Raw genomic sequence first — 6,000 nt, 5'->3', positions numbered from 1 at the left:
TCTCATCCCTAAGTCACAAAGGGAGAGAGATTTATCCCCACTTTTCTTCACAGTGTTGAGGAGATAACTAGGAGAGCTTCAGTTCATTTTTCAGCAGGTGGTAGACAGAAAAAGCTGGTCCTGGTAGACACTCGAGAAAATGAGAGCATCCTGAGGAAGCAGGCTGGAGGTAGATGTTTAGGGATCTACCTGCACCCTTAGAATTTTTTAAGGAAAGGATTTTTGTTCTACATAATCCAGATAATGGCTACATGAAAAGAGCCTTTCTTGGCTCATCTGTCTAGTTGGGTCATGGAAAGACATGATAAGAAGTTGTAGATGGATTTTAAACTCCTGAAGGCTGAGGGAGGTATAACGAGTCATCACCTACATTAATAGTTTTGCCTGGGTCAAGGAATTTCAAGAGAACATTCCCAGACAATGGCCATCTCTGAAGAACCATGATTTTATGTTAGGAAAAGTCAAGCCCATAGAATAGGAAGAGATTTGAAGGTGGCAGAATTCAAGCATATTATTTTCTATGCTATTATCGCTTTCAAAATATGAGGCCCATTTTTAGTTAATACCTTGGATTTCATGTTTAATCAATAATTTAAGACACTGCAAATACTCATATTACATTTTTCCAGGTGGGACAATTTATCTGACAGTCTTCATCTATGGGCAGAGGAAACTTACCTATACTAAATATATCTTAAATAAACAAGAGATGAAACTGAAGTTGCATTTTTCTCTCTTCTTTATAAGCTATTTATTTATTTATTTATGGCCATGCCGGGTGTTCGTTGCCGTGCCAGCTTTTTCCTAGTTATGGCTGTGGGTTTGTCATTATGGTGACTTCTCTTGTTGCAGAGCATAGGCTCAAGGGCTCATGTGCTTTAGCATTTGTGGCACGTGGGCTCTAGAGCACAGGCTCAGTCGTTGTGATCCATGGGTTTAGTTGCCCTGAGGCATGTGGGATCTTCCAAGACCAGGAATTAACCCCATGTCTCCTGCGTTGGCAGGCAGATTCTTTACCACTGTGCCACCAGGGAAGCCCTGCATTTTTCACATTGCCATGAGTTTTGCTTCTTGGAATCCTGGGTTTGCACATATAGATTTTTGCAGGTACTCACTTTCTAATCAATGAGTGAAAAAATTGAGCTAAGTTTTGAAAAATTTAAAGGCAACATGCTGTGTGCTGTGCTGTGCTGAGTTTTGCGGCCCTGTGGATTGTAGCCCGCCAGACCACTCTGTCCATGGGATTCTCCAGGCAAGAAAGCTGGAGTGGGTTGAAAGGCAACATGCTCTGACATAATTGGTACTATGCACTTCATACTCAATAACTTTGACTTTCAGAAATATCTGTCTTTACCTAGGAATGTTTCTATTTGAGAAAAGATACAGCTTCAAGGGTGATACTCTTGGAGTCCTGAGGAAGAGAGAAAATAGTTGTAGTATACTGCAGATCTATTTGTCTCTCATCCCTGTACTCATGACTTTTTCCATATAATATTTTTTAGCATCCTCCAAGTCTGATTCAACTATGTCATTTACTTTAGCTAATAAAATGAGATAGAGGAATAATGTGTAAGTTCTGAGCCAATGCTCAGGAGCTCATGTGTCTTTCTGTTTGCTTTCTGGTGCTTCTACCTTTACAGAGGGATCATGCTTATGCTAGTCTACTGGGGAATGAGAGATCTGAAAGCAGAGCTGTGTCTTTCAGTTTTTCCAGACAAGGCCAATCTAGACAAGTCAGCAGACTTCCAGCTCCTAGACATATGATCAGACCCAGTCCATATCAGCAGACTCCCCTGTCCCACACTCAGATGACCCCAGGCAGTGAGTTATAAGCATATATTGTTTCTTGCCCCTGAATACTTGTGGTTATCAATCACACGGCACTATTATGACAATAAGCAGGTGACATATCTTAGTAGTCAGTCAAATGAATCCACTCCACCTATTCAGAGATGATGGAATCACGGCCACATAGCTCTAATGCCTAAAACATATGATATTCTGTACATAGAGTCCTTTTCATTTAAACAATAACTAATATAAGAACGTCATATCATTAGCTACTTGATGTCTCAAAGTGAAATTTGCTGAGCTGTGTCCAACTCTTTGCTACTCAACGGACTGTCCATGGAATTCTCCAGGCCAGAATACTGGAGTGGGTAGCCTTTCCCTTCTCCAGGGGATCTTCCCAACCCAGGGATCAAACCCAGGTCTCCCGCATTGCAGGTGGATTTTTTTACCAACTGAGCCACAAGGGAAGCCCAAGAATACTGAAGTGGGTAGCCTATCCCTTCTCCAGTGGATCTTCTTGACCTAGGAATTGAACCAGGGTCTCCCGGATTGCAGGCAGATTCTTTACCAACTGAGCTATCAGGGATATATCGCTAAATTTGCTATTAAACTACCTCACCATATGATGAATACCAGGCACAGAGTCCCAGGTGGCACAGTGGTAAAGAATCCACCTGCCAATGCAGGAGACACAAGAGCCATGGGTTCAATCCCTGGGTCGGGAAGATACCCTGGATTAGGAAACGGCAACCCACTTCAGTATTCCTGCCTGGAGAATTTCATGGACAGAGGAGCCTGGCAGGCTACAGTCCATGGGGTCACAAAGAGCTGGACATGACCAAGTGACTGAGAGCAAAAGGTGCAGATCCCAGCTGGAGGCCTGGTGAAGAGCTACAGAACAAGATGACACAAACACTGAGACGGTGAGCCATCATCATGCTTTTCATCCAAAAAATAAGGCAGTCGGTGGCAGAAATGTGATGCTTGCAAAGGCAAGTATACCATGAAGAAGATAATAGGAACACCCCAGGGCTCTCCATTTGAATGAGTTTTTCACAAAGACCAGAAAGGAGTTCTTGGCAATAGATGAACATAACTTTGAGGCTTCCCTGATAGCTCAGTTGGTAAAGAATCTGCCTGCAATGCAGGAGACCCCGGTGGTTTGATTCCTGGATTGGGAAGATCCTCTGGAGAAAGGATAGGCTACCCACTCCAGTATTCTTGGGCTTCCCTTGTGGTTCAGCTGGTAAAGAATCTGCCAGCAATGAGGGAGATCTGGGTTTGATCCCTGGGTTGGGAAGATCCCCTAGAGAAGGGAAAGGCTACCCATTCCAGTATTCTGGTCTGGAGAATTTCATGGAGTGTATAGTCCATGGGGTCTGAAAGAGTCAGACATGACTGAGTGACTTTCACTTTCAATGTAACTTTACTTATTTTTCAGTTTGGTTCAGTCCCTCAGTCGTGTCCGACTCTTTGCGACCCCATGAATTGCAGCACGCCAGGCCTTCCTGTCCAACACCAACTGCCGCAGTTCACTCAGACTCACGCCAATCGAGTCAGTGATGCCATCCAGCCATCTCATCCTCTGTCGTCCCCTTCTCCTCCTGCCCCCAATCCCTCCCAGCATCAGAGTCTTTTCCAATGAGTCGACTCTTCGCATGAGGTGGCCAAAGTACTGGAGTTTCAGCTTTAGCATCATTCCTTCCAAAGTAATCCCAGGGTTGATCTCCTTCAGAATGGACTGGTTGGATCTCCTTGCAGTCCAAGGGACTCTCAAGAGTCTTCTCCAAAACCACAGTTCAAAGGCATCAATTCTTCGGTGCTCAGCCTTCTTCACAGTCCAACTCTCACATCCTTACATGACCACAGGAAAAACCATATCCCTGACTAGATGATTTTCCTTCAACTTTAAAATATGAATGTGACAGCCAGTATCTCAAATGGTCCTCAATGGTGCTCTCCTTCTAGCATTCATGTTCTTGTATAATCTTCTTCCACCTGAATACAGACAATCTGTATAGCCAATAAGATGTTGAGAAAATGATGGAATGTGGCCTTTGAAACTGTCATAAGAGACATTGTAGCTTCTATTTTGCTCTGTCTTGGGTGCCAAGTATCATGTCATGAGTACCTCCAAGTAACCCTGTGGAGAAGTCCAGGTGGCCAGAACCACTCAAATCCGTGCCCCAAACCCTGATCCACAAGAAAAGGATGTGAAATAATACTTATTTTTATTTAGGCCACTAAGACTTGGTTTAATTTGTTGGATCTCTTGTGTGAAACCCTCATACAATGAGATCTTTTCTAAACTATTTTTTCCTACAGTGGCCCCTAAATTGTATAAGCACCAAGGCTCACAAACTTGGCTCTTATCCCCAAATCTTTGCATGGTTATCTCACCCCAAAAGATTTTCAAGCAGCCAAATTTTGTTGTATGGTAACTTCTAGTGCTTGGGATGATACACCACTCTTCCAGATTACTAAGTTAAAAATAGGCAAATGAACAAATTAAAAAAAAAAAAAAGGACTTTGAAAGTCATTCTTTCTAACAGATGAGGGCAATTCTCTGACCCAGATCTCTCTTGCCTGAGACTAATTTGGTCTGATCCATTCAGAAACCATATAGAAACCTTAGTAAGCTTTGCTGTTGTTGTTGTTGTTGTTGTTTTTAATTTTTCAACAGCAGAGTTACCATGGCTTTACATATGTGATGCTTAAACTGAGTTTATAAAAGTAAATAAATTTCAGTGTTTTTTTTTAATACTAACTTTCTCTTGTTAATGCATCTTTTAAATATTTAGAATGGAAAGAAGAAATTACATAACCATGAAAAGAAAAGCAATCAACAGTCCAGAGATTAATAAAGAAGCAAATAGAAGCAAAGAAAAGCAAGATAGAAAAACAATAAAATGATTTTTTTTACATTAAACATGTCATGAATTTCTCAACTTTTAAAAAATTGGGTTATCCAGAGAAAAGTGTGTGTGTGTATATAGACAGAAAGAGAGAGAGAATACAATAATGCATTTATAAATAAAAGTGTGTGTGTGTGCGTGAGAGAGAGAGAGAGAGAGAGAGAGAACTGGCTACATGAATCACGTAAAAGCTATAAGCTGGGAATATAAAATGTAAATCATCAAGATTTTTGAATGTTAAGTGTTAAGCCAGCTTTTTCACTTAAGAGTTTGAGCAAACTCCAGGAGATAGTGAAAAAAAAGTGGAGGCTTGGCATGCTTCAGTCCATGGGGTCTCAAATAGCTGGACACAATTTAGTGACTGAACAACAACAATTAAGATTTTAAAGATGGTATTAAAAATTATGGAACCAAATGACTTTTTAACATGATAGATAAGCACATAGAGATTGAAGAAGCCAAGAGTTCTGAGGATTGAGACAAGAGAATCCTATTAAGAAGTAGGGGGAAAGGTAGAGATATGAAAAAGGATGGGCTTCCTTTGTGGTAAAGATCTGCCTGCAATGTGGGAGAACTGGGTTTGGTATCTGGGTTGGGACGATCCCCTGGAGAAGGGAAAGGCTACCCACTCCTGTATTCTGGCCTGGAGAATTCCATGGACTGTACAGTCCATGAGGTCTCAAAGAGTCAGACATGACTGAGTGACTTTCACTTTCACTTTCATGAGAAGGGACACAGAAAGATGGACCAGGGTAGTAGGGGGAAGACAAGAGAGTATGAAGTCTGAAGAAAGACATTTGAAGAGGAAGAAATGATAAACTAATAAATGCTGGTATAGGTCCAGTGTGTTGATAGTGGAGAACTGGTTTTCATTTAGCAAGAAGGTATCATATATGAATCATACAGGAGCAGTTCGAGCAGGATACTGGAGGCAAAAAGCTGACCCCAAGGTGTTTAAGTCTTTTCTGTACCATCGTCCAGGAATCAATCCACTAATCCATTCTGCAGTGGTTCCTGAGCAGAAACTAATACTATTTGCTCTGGACTTTATAATTTGTCTGTTTAGGTAGTTCTAAGCGAGCTAAGTGGCTCTTCTTGACTTAAAGTTCATGTTTTTTTCATGATTTTTCAGATGTTTAATTTATTTTCTACCCACAACTAGCCTGAGGATCATTAGAATATCTGCTTCACTCTACAAACACAGCTGTATGAATGTGAACACTGATGAGAGATTCACCCTCATGGCGGCGTTGTCTAGCAGCACTTCTTTATCCTGTCTTAGATGCCTATCCAT

The sequence above is a fragment of the Ovis canadensis genome, chromosome 1, assembly GCF_042477335.2.
Source record: "Ovis canadensis isolate MfBH-ARS-UI-01 breed Bighorn chromosome 1, ARS-UI_OviCan_v2, whole genome shotgun sequence".
NCBI lineage: Eukaryota > Metazoa > Chordata > Mammalia > Artiodactyla > Bovidae > Ovis > Ovis canadensis.
The sequence above is the reverse complement of the archived record's forward strand: the minus strand, read 5'-3'. Positions refer to the sequence as shown.